Source organism: Barbus barbus (genome assembly GCF_936440315.1).
Source record: "Barbus barbus genome assembly, chromosome: 19".
In the NCBI taxonomy this organism is placed as follows: Eukaryota; Metazoa; Chordata; class Actinopteri; order Cypriniformes; family Cyprinidae; genus Barbus; species Barbus barbus.
This window is the reverse complement of record NC_136747.1, coordinates 21791774-21807469: the sequence shown is the minus strand read 5'-3', so window position 1 is coordinate 21807469 and position 15696 is coordinate 21791774.

Genomic DNA, 15696 nt, shown 5'->3' with positions numbered 1-15696 from the left:
ACCAATTTGCCTTTCATTCTTGATACTTTGACCTTTCTTTTCACTGACCCTTTTCCCCTTTTCTTTTTGCCTTTTTTCAAAGGGAAGGTACGGTGAATGTACCTTCCCCGCAGCAAACTATTTTTTTTCTTTCTGCCCTCCACTCTATGGGATACAGTAGAGCACTGCTCTCAGTAAGTAATAAGAAGCCAAAGCCTAGATTCCCTAGAACATGAAGCTGGCTTACTTTTATTACGGAGAGTAAAATAACTGCTGGGAAGAATGACAATATATCTTTGGGTGTGAAAAAAATATATGTATATGTATTCCAAGAGCAAATCAAAATGTTTATTTTGACAAAGACATGGTTATCATATTATTGAATTTAACAGGGGTAATTATAACGCATAAATTATAATAATTCCCTGCGTCTCGAAATACCATCAGACCTCAAAATTGTAATATCATTGAAATGTCAATAACAGTATCCAGCCAAATACTTGAAATGAATTTATGCTCATTACAAATTTACAATGTCCTGACATTTACAATTACTCTAGCTTCTCTGTGTTTATCTTATTGGTAGTCAAAGCAGATGCAACAGAACATGATGGGGAACAGGAAAACAAGGCCGGCTGGTAATACGGACTCCTATCCTTCTTGGACCCCAAGGGATAGCCATGCCTAATCAGAAATGTCTGCTGCATTATCCTGTTGTAACTGATTGCATAAATATCCTCATAATTAAACAGTACTTGAGTGTGGATAATATATTTCACACACTGAATATACATTGAATATTATGTTGCCTTTCTGTTATGTAAGCTTTCTCTTGTTGATTGAACATCATTATTGGTTTTAAATAGGCAATATGCTATTATCCTATCTAAACAATTCATTTCAGACCTATAACAAAAAATTCACAAAAAAAACAAACAAATTGTAATGTTTTTGAAAGAGGTCTTACCATGGCTGCATTTATTTGCAGTAAACACTAATATTGTAAAATTGTAATATTATTTTTGAATAATTGATTTCTATTTGAATATATTGTAAAATGAAATTTATTACTGTGATGCAAAGCTGAATTTTCAGCATTGTTATTCCAATCTTCAGAGTCACACGATCCTTCATAAATCATTCTAATATGCTGATTTGATGCACAATTAGCATTTCTTAATTTATCAATGTTAAAAACATTTAGGCTGAGTCATATTTATGTGGAGACCATCATACACCCCCCCCCCCCCCCCCCCCCCATTTTTATTGAATGGAAATGCAAATATTAAACATTATAAATGTATTTACTGTCACTTTTAAACAATTTAATGTATCCTTGCTGCATAAACGTTTCTATTTATGTATTTATTTTTAACAGTAGTGTTTGATTATTGCATTGATTATAAGTAATTCGCACTGAATATGTTAACTTAGCAGTCTAATCAGTTTGTAAGCTACCTGAAAACATGGAGAATAAGATTTTATGTCTTTAGGGTGCAAACTTGTGAATATATTAAACTTAAAAAATTTAGAAATGTTTAATTCGATCATTTGTTGAATCATTCATTGATGTATTTTCCTAAACAGTAACTAAAACAGCCAATGAACTCGCTTTGGGAACCAAGGTGGATAGGATTTGGCCAGGGGGCGTCAAAACATGATTCAAAACTGTATCTCCCATGTGAGCACCGCAGCTCAATCCATCTGGTGCACATGCTAATCACTATACCACGGCGCCAGCTAGTGCTTCCTGTTGGCACCTGCGGCATCAAATATTGGGTGTGCAGGTGGAGTGAACCTGAATGCTGACAGCACTGTAGCTTTGCCAACCACTGCCAGTGTTACGGCAGAGAAGATGTGCATACGAGAGAGAAAAAGTAGAGAGAGATAGACTGTGACAGTGTGTGTTGTGTCTTGGCATGTCAGTAGAGTGCCAAGCTAAAGGACATCATAATTATCACAGGTTAATCATTAGTCATTTTGACAAGCCCATGATAGCTTTATTAATTAAATGCACTATATCTTCCTGAGAGACGACAGGGAGAGAACTGATGTGCTCTGGTACTTATCTTGTCAGTCTGTGCTGGGTTGTGTTGACTAGTGTGTGTGCCTGTGTAAACGTGTGTGTATTTGTGTGTCTGGACGAGAGAAAGAGAGATAGATAGAGTGAGAGGAGAGCTGCATAGTGCTTTAAATGAGCAATCAGGCACCGAGCCTTGCTCAGCTACAGCTGCCACCCACACAAACACACTTGTGCATTTCTCACTCAGGAAAACCTTTTGTTCGGGTCACATGGGGCTCAAAAAAATTCAGATAGTGCTTAATTAAAATGCATGCCGAGATCTCTACAATCACACACCTTACCACATTTCCAGGCAGCCTAACACACACACACTCCACCACACACGCTTTCGCTCATACTGTTGAGCAACAGGGATCAGCTGACAAATCATCATTACACCCCTCTCCCGCTCTCTTTGGCTCTTATTCTCTCATTCTCTCTCTCACACTCTCATATACACACATCAGCACACATTCACACACAGGGCTCTTCACCTCATCCACCTAGGCAGAGGGAAACAGGCCCTCCCTTCTACCATTCTGGTCTCCGTGGCAACAGCCAATCAAGTCATGTCTCTGAACAGGCCTGCCAGTAGAATAAAAGGAGACGAGAAACAGCACGAGATGGTCGGGAAAGAGACTGAAAGAGAGAGAGAAATTATTTTGAAGCAACAAGGCAAATTTCGAGGTCAAAGGGCAAAGGTTCATTTGTAGAACATGGTTGGCCAGTTTATATCTAAAACACAAGCTGATGTACTGCTGATACGTATAAATTATAAGGTTAACACAGCTTATTTAAAAATGACTATTTTAATGATTAATTTTCATTTCATTTTTATTTTTAAATTAGGGGCCAAGCACCGAAGGTGTGTAAGCACCTATTGTAATCGTTAGCGTTCTTCTTCTTCTTCTTCCGTTTCTTCCGTCAATGGCAGTCCATAGAACCAATTGCAGGAAAGTTGTAAAATTTGGCACACTGATAGATGATAATGTCAGTAGTAACCACAGCAAATTTGGAATCTCTAACTCAAACTCTCTAGCGCCACCACTTGTCCAAAAATTCAATTTTGAAATGCTAATAACTTTTGAACCGTAAGCCACAAAATGAAAATTCTCTCAATCCTTGGCTCAAGCCGAGTCGATTGAAGTCCAAAATTAAAAAATAGTAAGGTTTAGTTTTCTTCTTTAATCTTCAATTGTTCGTAAAACCTACTTTGTCGAACTCGTCCTAGACGGTTCGTCCGATTCTCACCAAAATTGGCTCAGATCATCAACAGACCATGCTGGCAAAACGTTAGGGAATTCAAGTTGATTCGCTTAGCAGTTCTTGAATAATGATCGAACAAATTTGCCGAAAAGCACGCAAAAATGGATCTGAGGCTATATCTCTGCAAGGGTTTGACACGAAACTTGGTGTGTGTTATAACAAGCATGACCTGAGGTGACCTGCAGTATTTCGGCGCTGTGCCCCCTAGTGGTCAGGAGATATGAAAAATGCATATTTTTGACTATAACTTGTGAATGGATTGGCCAAAAATCATAAACATTGTATCTTTAGATTTGGTGCATCATGCCGAGTCCAACCATATCCAATTCCGGCCATGTTGAATTTTGAAGTTAAATGCTATATTTTACGAACGCATTAACGTATCATTATGAAACTTGGTATGGGTAATCAGCCCGATGCCCTGAACGAACCTGAGAAGTTTTGAAGCAGCGGCACCTAGTGGTAAAATCCAGTTTTCACATGCTTATAACTTTGGCTGGGGTTGACATATTTCACCTTTGTAGACTCCTGAATCGTTGCCGAGTCCATCAATACCAAACTTGCCAGGTTTAACCTTATGGTTTGTGCGATGTTGCATTTTAGCGCTTAAAAAACATCTGGCAATATCTTAGAAACCGTTACTCCGATCGACACAAAACCACCGAAATTCGAAAACATGGCGTCCCTGCTATATACTAATGCCCAATTGCCAAAATTTTGATAGTAAGTGGCACAAAAATGCAAACAAACTCAACAGTCAGTCATTTTTCATCTACTTACACACAAATATGTCTATAACTCCAAAACAAAATGAGATATTTTCACCAAATTTGACATGCATATGTATGGGCACACTCTAAGGACACGTGAAAAATGTGGTGGGATTGTACCTCTTGGTGGCGCTATAATTGAACAAAACATGAAATTGCCATTGACTATAATGATTTAAAATGCTATATTTTACGAATGCATTGGTGTACCATTACGAAACATTATATGTACCATGGAGACCATGACCTGAAAGTACTCAAAAAGTTTTGAAACAGTGCCACCTTGTGGTCAAATGTCATAATGAAATTTCAAATAAATGCTTATATCGTTGGTCCGATTTTCACCAAAATTTCGTGTTGATATACAAAACGGTTTTCACATAGCACAGCAACAAATTTGAGGCATGATGCCAAAATGACACTTGAGGCCGTATCTCTGCAATGCTTTGGCATATTGACACCAAAATTTGTGTGTCCCATTGTCACCCCACACAGAACACACCACGTCGATTTGATAACAGTGCCACCTGTTGGTCAAAAGTGAAAAGTTATTCAATCATATTACTGGTAGTTTTAAATGATTTTTCAGCCATTTGGACTACAATAATCTAAAAATGGCTTCAATTACTCATTGCTGCAGTTGTTCTGATGCTCCGTGCTATGCTTAGCTCCTACTTTTGCCGCTGATGTGCTTGGCCCCATTATTGCTGCTTGCAGCTATATATATTATTACTTTCATTATTTTTATATTATATATAATTTTTATTTTTATATTATATATAATTATATTAAATTATAAAAATTATATATTAGCATTTACTCAAAATGAAAAAAGTGCTGAGGGTGGTTGCCAGGGTTGCTAAGGTGATCTAAATGTTGTTGTTTTTTTTTTATTAAAATCTTTAATTATTATTATTATTATTATTAATATGTTATTAATTATTAAATTATATATTCATGAACTGAGAAACCCTAATTCCCTTGATCTTTTGACATATAAGAGATCACTTTAGTATAAAACAGTGGTTCTCAATTCCAGTCCCCAGGACCCATTGCTCTGCACATTTTGTATGTGTCTCTTATCTGACACACTCAGTTCAATCCATGAGTCTCTCTCCTAGTGAGCTGATGATCTGAATCAGGTGTGTTAAATAAGGGAGACATACAAAATGTACAGAGCAGTGGGTCCCGAGGACTGGAGTTGAGAATCACTGCTTTAAAAACATCCTATAAGTTTCAAAACTCAAAACTTTCTTGTTAACTTCTCTTTTTCTGCATACGTGAGGGACAGCGTACAGTGCACATGACGCAAATTTTGTCATCAGAATAGTACACGCAGGTCACACATGTGCATTGAATTTATTTTGCAGTAATCAGTTGTTCCACAAGGTGGCAACACTGTCCCGGGCTGTTGTTTCACACTAGAAAATGAAACTTAAGAGACGGAATACAACAACAAAATAGCAGAGACTGCAACAACAACAGACGACTGCATCAACAAGCGCTTGTGAGTGAGAGGGTATGGGATGGCTCAGCTTTGGTTTAAAAGAGTTCAAAAATATTTGTTATCAGTCAGAAATATAGAGCAGACACTGGACATGGATGAAGCTTTGAAAAGTGCATGTGTCGACTGCCCGCGTTCGCGCACAACATCAAATGGAGTATACTTTGAAAAGCTCTGTTTATCAATTTGTACTGGCTACCAATAGCTGCTCGCATAAAATTCAAGGCATTGATGTTTGCCTACAAAACCACAACTGGCTCTGCACCCCTTTACCTAAATTCATTACTTCAGAATTATGTGCCCTCTAGAAACTTGCTTTCTGCAAGTGAACGTCACTTTATTGTACCATCCTAAAGAGGCACAAAATCACTTTCACTGACTTTTAAATTAAATGTTCCCTCCTGGTGAAATGACCTGCCCAACTCAATCCGAGCAGCTGAGTCCTTAGCCATCTTCAAGAATCGGCTAAAAACACATCTCTTCCATGTTTATTTGACCCTCTAACTCTAGCACTCTCTATTCTAATTCTATTCTTTAAAAAACTTGTCCCTTTTAGACTCTATTAATTTACTGCTTGTTCTCTTTAAAAAAAACTAACACTAGCTTTTCTAATCTTATATTATATTATATCTGTTTCTTTTTATTTATTATACAATTAACCAAAACAAAAAGGCCTCTAACACTAGCTTGCGCTAGTCTTTTTTTATTATGTCTTCTTTTTAGTTATTATATAATTTAGAAAAAAAAACTTGCTACGTATACTGTGTTAAGCTAACTGAGACTTGTTATAGCACTTGCATATCATTGCTCTTTTGTTGATTTTGATTGCTTCCATTGTCCTCATTTGTAAGTCACTTTGGATAACAGCATCTGCTAAATAACTAAAAGAAAGTAAATAAGTAAGCTAGTGTACGCATACAAAAACAAAGTATACTTTGGTCTTTTGTCTAAAAACAGCTTATATTGAAGGCAGTCTGCCAAAACGACAGCTTTTGGAATGGTCTACGCTATCAATGCCTGCTTCTACATCACTGTCTGTTTATCCCCGCCCACCGATTCGTGCATTTATAGGCTGTGTCCAAATTCAGGGTCTGCATCCTTCGGAGTACTCATTTGAAGGATGTTACGTCACAGTGCCGCGACGAAGGCTGTCCAAATTCGTAGGATCCTTCAAATGCGGCCCACAAATACGTCCTCCTTTTCCCCGAATTGGAAGGATGGGTGTGGTGGATCCTTTCCCGTCCTACCTATCCCATAATTCTTTTCGGCAGAGCGTAATGGCGGACGAAGCGAGCGGTAGCGGAGTGGGAGAGGAGTTTCTCTGACAAAACAAGCTAAAGTTTATGCTTCGGCTCAATGAATTTGTAGGAGAAATTAGTAGAATACTTAAAAACAAATAAAAATAGGCTATAATGGCTTACCTGGATGTGACTGTCTTGTAGTCTGATATAAAAAAACTCTCCGACAACGAGCAAAGAAAGTATTTAATTTATTTAATTGCTTTATTTCTTCCAAAATAATTAAAATGAGGAGAATAACTCTTTGTTTGTCCATTTTCCCGCTTCTTGCTTGGCGCTGTCACGGTTGCTAGGCGACAGGATATGAGCAACGGGTAAGGGAGGGAACTGAAAGAAGGGTAGGCTGTCCAAATTCACAAACACCGACTTCCGGGTTTTGCGGACGTCGGAGGATCCCTCCTCCTTCAACCGGGTAGGAAGGATCCTAAGGAGGATGCAGACCCTGAATTTGGACACAGCCATAGTGTTTAGGAGAGAGGTGAATGCGCAGGTCTATGCCGGGTGTGCCTCACGTGTCCTGAAAAGCGAAGCTGCGGGCTCTTTGATCGCCCCCTGGTGGCTGGCTGCAGTACAGGTCATAAACCCCGCCCTCTCCATGTAAACATATGGGACTTGAATCAAAATATATAGAGAAATTACACTTTCAGTACAATTTTCCAAAATATGGTTTTGGTCATTTAAGGTAGTTGATCTCACACTGATATATGTTTAATTGTTTGTTTTTGTGATAAGTCTCATTTTAGCTAGTAATTTGATGCTATAAAAACGGGGCATGTCGTTATGGTTGATTGGGTCTGCGGTAGTTTGGGTGGGAGTTTGATACAGCGGCTCCACCTCACGACACTACTGCGCAGACTCTAGCTCCAAATAACGTCATTTACTCAAGATGGCAACGGCCATACTGAGATCCTTTGGCTTCTCTTTTCTGTAGTGGAAGGAAGCGGAGACGCGTCGTCCATCTTTTTTTTACAGTCTATGGTTCATGCAGACACCAAACAATAAAGATGGCTCAGAAGACAACAAGACACAGTGAAGTGCCAAGTTTTGGAAAATAATTGTCTTTGCATTGCCTTCCTTCTGATCCCAACATTTGGAAATTGTGGATTAATTTTATTTTTAATTAATATCCAGACCACGTCAGTAAGAACTCGGTCCTTCTCTTAGTTTTGCCACGGATTTGTTTACAAACAAGAAACAATTTGACACGGGATTTTCAAAAACATTAAAACTAAAAGACATTGCTGTGCCGACTATATTGAATCCAACAGTAATGTCACACCACACAAGTGTGAATAACTGTTTTTATGACATGGTTACTGTTGCTTTGTCTCTTTTTGCAGATCGAGTTATTTATGCATTCTTGACCTTAAAAATTTTAATAATCAAAATTATTTTAAAATATAAATTTATAATTATTTGTATAATTATTATTTTAATTACTTTTTATTATTATTTTCTGTATATGCATTTTTAATACATTTTTTTTTTTTTTTAAGTGTTAGGGCTTGGGTGGTTGCCAGGTGTTCCTATTCGATTGCTAAGGTGATCTAAGTGGATTTAGTAGATTGCTGTGTGGTTGCTCATTTGCCCAAATTAAAAATATTTGGGCCTAATATGATATTCTGATATATAATAGTATATCAGAAACTAAAGCTTCTGTTAATCTTAAAATGTCAAGATTTCAGCTCATTACTCTGCCTAGCCTATATATTGTTCTATCAATAATTTGCACAGTCACAGTTCACCGAGTCTTAAAGTTGTGGCTCTTTCTCACTCATGACCCATGCGTGGCTACCTTAGAGTTGAGAAATTCATCTCAGGTGTGCCTTTTTCTCTAGGTTATTTGAAGGCGAGAGGCTTCAGTATTGAGCTGAAGGTACTTTCTGTTGCCGGTGCTCTAGAGACGCTGACTGAATAAATGGAGAGGAAGCGGATCTTTCTGGCTTCTTTTGTCCTGTTTACCATGCAGTGTGTTTGAGCAGCAAGCAAGAGGTCTTGTTTGGCCAGAGCTGTCTTCAGATGAGTGAAGACAGACACTGTGCCATCAGTGGTTGGACTCTTGAGAGGCCTTTATTAAATTAAAAAAAAACAAATAAAAAGAGAGATGAAAAGGAGAAGTGTCAAGGTAGAAATTGTGAAGTCTAGAAGGTAGAAGTCTATGGGGCATGAAACAATATAAAAGTGTGATATTCTCATCGGATATGGGAAATGGGAAGGTCAGGTTGAGCGGCGCAAGGCCAGGAGGTCATCGGGACCTCAAGGACAACTGGTGCGTGCAAGAAAAATACCTTTTTGCCAAGAGCGAGGTGCAATGCAAGATTTATGACTGCGGTGATGAGGCATAACAAACATCACACGTGCTCCATCACGTGCTGCCAGTATTGCGGCATTGTCGTGCCCCTCCTCACCCGCTCCTGCTGAGATCCTGGACCTGGGCCAAGAATAGAATTTGGGGGCAAGCCATCATTTTAGGGCAAGATGATATTGAGTAAAAATACATTTGACTCAGCAAGTGTTTTAATATGGGTCAAAGATGGGTTTTCAAGGAAAACTATAAAAGTTTAATACAGTTTTTTTCATACATTAGAATGTACGAAAACGGCACTTTACATGATTGCATAGTATTGACACAATAGCAATAATTTATCCATAATTTATTGATTCTCCCTAATTCCTCTTTTTTATATTTTAAATTTTCCTTTCTAAAATAGCCTACTCAGAAAGTCTTCCAGTTTTGTGGACATTCACACAGAGATCAGTCATTAGTCAGTTGGCTACACAGCATTTGACAGCTGGATTTCCAAAAATCATTTCAAGTTTAAAAAGTGTCTCAACACTGCATTAACTACTGATGAACATATACATTTGTATTTGAATCACTCTGTTGGTTATTTTACCATGTATTACTTCAGAAGGCTTTTGTCTTTCAAACACATTAAAATGCACAAATTCACCAATTTTTTTGTCATCTGATGCTCTTTCACCTAATATATTTTTATTTTAAGTACCCCTGAGATTTTAAAATACAACCCGAATTCTGGAAATGTTGGGACGTTTTTTTAAATTTGAATAAAATGAAAATTAAAAGACTTTCAAATCATATGAGCCAATATTTTATTCACAATAGAACATAGATAACATAACACGTTTAAATGGAGAAATTTTACAGTCATATTCACTAAATGAGCTCATTTCAAATTTGATGCCAACTACAGGTCTCAAAAAAATTGGCACGGGGGCATCAAAGGGCTGAAAAAGCAAGAAATCTTGAAAAGATTCAGCTGGGAGAACATCTAGTAACTTAAGTTGTTAATTACATGATTAGCTATAAAAGGGATGTCTTAGAGAGGCAGAGTCTCTCAGAAGTAAAGATGGGCAGAGGCTCTCCAATCTGTAAAAAAGTCCGTAAAAAGATTGTGGAATACTTACATTATCCACATTATACGTTCTCATGTATCCTAAAGTGTGCCAAGAAAACATCCCCCACACCATTACACCACCACCACCAGCCTGCACAGTGGTAACAAGGCATGATGGATCCATGTTCTCATTCTGTTTACGCCAAATTCTGACTTTACCATCTGAATGTCTCAACAGAAATCGAGACTCATCAGACCAGGCAACATTTTTCCAGTCTTCAACCGTCCAATTTTGGTGAGCTCGTGTAAATTTTAGCCTCTTTTTCCTATTTGTAGTGGAGAGGAGTGGTATCCGGTGGGGTCTTCTGCTGTTGTAGCCCATCCGCCTCAAGGTTGTGCGTGTTGTGGCTTCACAAATGCTTTGCTGCATACCTCGGTTGTAACGAATGGTTATTTCAGTCAAAGTTGCTCTTCTATCAGCTTGAATCAGTCGGCCCATTCTCCTCAGACCTCTAGCATCAACAAGGCATTTTCGCCCACAGGACTGCCGCATACTGGATGTTTTTCCCTTTTCACACCATTCTTTGTAAACCCTAGAAATGGTTGTGCGTGAAAATCCCAGTAACTGAGCAGATTGTGAAATACTCAGACCGGCCCGTCTGGCACCAACAACCATGCCACGCTCAAAATTGCTTAAATCACCTTTCTTTCCCATTCTGACATTCAGTTTGGAGTTCAGGAGATTGTCTTGACCAGGACCACACCCCTAAATGCATTGAAGCAACTGCCATGTGATTGGTTGATTAGATAATTGCATTAATGAGAAATTGAACAGGTGTTCCTAATAATCCTTTAGGTGAGTGTATAATACAGTGCATAAACCTTAAAGCATTATTCTGATGGCACAGTCTTCTTGGACATCAAGACATCTCTAGGTCAGCAGCTACTCCAAGAATATTATTTTTTAAATTTGGATAAGAACTCATAAATATGTCATCATCAATAATGTCACATGGCAGCTTGCATATTTTGGAAGGCACTATGAATGCTGAAAGGTATATAAAGGTTTTAGAGCAATATATGCTCCCCTCCAGACAATGTCTATTTCAGGGAAAGCCTTGTGTATTTCAGCAGGACAATGCAAAACCACATACTGCAGCTATTACAACAGCATGGCTTCATAGTAGAAGAGTCCGGGTGCTGAATTGGCCTGCCTGCAGTCCAGAGCTTTCACCTATAGAGAACATTTGGAACATCATTAAACAAAAAATACGTCAAAGATGACCATGAACTCTTCAGCTGCTGGAAACCTTTTATCTATGTTCTATTGTGAATAAAATATTGGCTCATGTGATTTGAAATTCCTTTAGTTTTCATTTTATTCAAATTTAAATAACGTCCCAACATTTCCGGAATTCAGGTTGTAAAATAATTTTATAATGAAGTATCACATTTGCATGTTCATGGTGCTCAATGATATTGGTATTTGTCACATGACATGAAGATAAACAAACAAAACATTACATTTTTTCAGTAAGTGTAAATTTGTTTTAATTTAATATTCTTATGATTTAATTAATTATTAGCATTTTATTAAACTCATAAATACCCTGCAGTTCCTTCACAAATTCAGTTTGGGAAACCTACGCATGTTAGTGCAGACATACATAGGAATAACAAAGTAGAAATGGAATATAAGACTAATATAAGAAAAACTGAAAATTTAATAATAATTATAATGATAATAATGCACTATATACAGACGTAGAAGTGTAAAAAATGTAATTGTTTAAATGAATGTACAGTGAAAAATCTAGATTCACAGGTTGCATACAGTGAAATATTTCAAATTATTCAGTACATGGGTCGTTTTGAAAAGTCAGTTATTATGAAATCACATGCTTGAAATGCATGCAGACAGCTGAGCTTGAAGGTTACACTCAAATCCAATAATAGGACTAAATCTGCTTACTTCATGTCACTTCATGAGATTATCTGTTATAATATTGAAAATTAGATGGTATCAAGCAGACACAATGACACAAACATGGTCGTTTGGTCACATTGTGAAACAACTTTGAAGACAACAATCTCTAGCTCTGTTTGTCCGAGCTCTCTTGCAATGACCGTGGGGTCCTAACAGCCCACTGTTACCAAGCAGTTGCTAAGGAGACAGGAATTTGAGGCAGAGAACTTGGATGAGGTGTGAGATGGAAAGAGAGATGAAGTAACAGAAAGAGAGGGAGGCAGGGTGAAAATGAATAAGTAGACTTGCATAGATTGCAGGAAGGGTATTGGAAGGCCTCACATATGGTTTCTATTGAGACATTTCTAATGAATAGGACCTCTCACTCATTCCTGTCTCTTAAGAACCTGTACATACAAAAGCACACATATAATCAGTTACGCTTCCACACCACTGTAGGCCTATATACGTTCGCAATCATCTGCCCATAATGAAAATCTTCATGCTGTTTAGATTTGGCCTTCTGTGTGAAAATCTGTCCCCTTTAGGATCCATTTGAGCTGTTTAGACTTTTCAATGCAAGTCAAAACCATTATCTGTCAAGCCTGGACATTACATATGTTGAGGGTTAATAATTTAGAACCAGTTCTTCCTCAGAACAGTAGTGGAACCAATGATTTTCATGACATTAATAGTTCTTGAATGCCTCTGTTCTTTAACCAGTGTGAAAAGATGGTGAAATACTCTGACAGTGTTTACTGCGCTGCTACTGAATCTGCAGCACCACGGCAAAAGAAATGATGAGTTGTGAGCTTGCAGTTTGAATTTAATATGTTGAAAGAGAAAGACTACGTGCAATGAAATAATAACAAGACAATAAATAGGCATCTTCCTTTTGCATTCTCCTCACTGTTGTATGAAACAGCAACCACATGGTGTGAACAGTGAAGTCCAATTCACATTGTTTTTGAGCAACTCATTAAAAAGAACTGGTTCATAAGAGTCGTTCTTTATAATTGATTAATTACAAGCCTTTCTTATGAATCAAATAGCACTGGTTGCCAGTGGTAGGCTATATTAATCCTTTTATTATTGCTGCATATTTTGATATTATTTTAATGCTCTAATGGATATAAATTGTCTTTACCTGCTGTAGAGTCGTTCCACAACTTCAAGTGCGATAAAGATGTGCTTCATCGCTGAAAAAGGACAGAAATTATTTGAAATTATTTCATGTGTGAGTGGACTTTTTGAATAAATCAAACTGAATCGTGAACAATTTCAGACCTTTTTCTAAAACAGTTTGACTGACTGAATCAATAGTGATTCATTATTCGCAAATCTGGCATCGTCCAATTCTAAACAGCTGACAGAAAACATCATGACAGGTGAAACGTTGTCATGGAAATGATTCTCAGAATGATTATCTATTGATAGATGGGCATTTCTTCAACTAGGGGCACTTTTAGCCTTGCGAAGTTGAATAAAATAAACTTGTTCAAAAGTCATGTAACAGTCTCACAAGTTTAAATAATTTGTCTAGTTTGAGAAATTGTTAATATTTTACATTTTTCCGACCTGCAATGAACAAATGTCATTTCCACCACATCTCAATATACAGCTGTTATTTAAATATAGAATAACTTATGCCACTCAAGAATTGTCTAAGATCATTTTTGTAACTAGTTTTACCAGTTTTTCCACAATGTAAAATAATTATACATTTGTCAATGAGATAAATTAACTGCCCTAAGGACCAAATGCTGAACTGTACACCTGTCACACTCTGAAATTTAATACTGGTTTGGGTAAGAGCTTATTAGAAAATAAATAACTTGAATTTTTATATTAAGTAGAGCATGATTTCATAAATTTTGGATACATTTTTAATGTGTGAAAATAACTTTTTTAATATTTTTAAAAAATGTGTGGTGATGGAAATGACAGGGTGTTGTGGAAATGACAACAAATTAACGTAAATGTAAAGAAACATTAGATATATTTCTTAGAAAAAGTCTTAAACTCATCACACTCATTAAACTCAATTCACAAAGTCATTAAACATATCAATTGTACTTTGAAACCATAAATGTTATTTCCACCACAGAGGCAGTGTGGTGGAAATGACATTTCTGTAGTCTGAACAAATGGAGGATAGCTTCACTGGTTAGCTTTGAATTAATACTTAGCATTTCATGTATGCAAAATACTCTTATTTAACTTAAAATTTTTAGCTTTTTTTTTTTTTTAACTTGAAGGTACAGCATGTTTGGAAATGACGTAGAATAAATATATTAACTGATCAAGTAATAGTTATCTTGATTTTTCTTTATTTGTTGTTGATGAAAATTTAAATTCCCTCCATGTCCAACATGTGCTCTGATGTCACTGAACATTTCCATAGAAACCACCTAAACAATCTTTCACACAAACTTTTTAAAGGGACAGTACAGTGTTGTGGTGGAAATGACACCAATACTGTGCGACAGCTATATTTTGTATAAAAAGAAATATTGATAGCGGTCTCACATTAAATACTATAATTTATTTGAATTCTTTTACTAGTGCTTAATTCAGGTACATTAATAGTTACCAGATATGTCATATTTTAAAACTGTATTTTCTTTTTTGAATTTTAAAAGTCTGGGTGTGCGACAAGGAGAAAACAGTGATTTTGACACCTATAAAGAGGTTGAAAAGTATGAAAAAAATCATAATAGAAAGGTAGTAAAACGTTTTTAAGGTGGGTTTATTGTTAGTTTGACAAAGAAAGAGGAATTTGTATTTTTTAAAATATGACCAAAGAACATAAAAGTGCCCATAGTTTAATCACCCAGATATGGAATTATCAGTGTTTTTCACTGGTGCTGGCGTCTTTATCTTGTGTGACGGTATTCCGTCAGTATCGGCGGGAGTTTCATTCGGTTCCGGTTTTTTATAGGTTTCAAATGTTATTAGACTTACCTATCATATGACAGCGTTATATAATCGGAACATAGTTTTGTTACAGTATATATGATATTAAAATAAAACAATTAAAATAAATAAAAACTATTTCTGTTTACCTCCCCCGAAAATGTGCTAGTTAAAGGGACAGTTCACACAAAATCTGTCATCATTTACTTGCCCTTGTGTTGTTCCAAACTTCTGCGACGTTTTCTCTTCTGTGGAACACAACAGAATATAGAATGTAGGTGCGCATTTGACTTCTAAAAAAAGGCATTTCTCAAATGTTACACAAAATGATGTTCATTTTTGGACAAACTACCTCTTTAATATTCTGTCTTTTTCAATGAATATGGACCTTTTCTCCATAAGATAATTCAAAACATCAACACAAGAGGCCTGAGCTTCACTACCATCTACAGGTAAGCAGAAGCTTGTCAAGACCAGCCTGTTCTGTGATGTCATTGCAATCAAACATAAAGGCTTTTGGCATGTTATGGAGCATATACGGCCAGGCCTGGTTTATGGACCTTGAGCCCCAAAGCC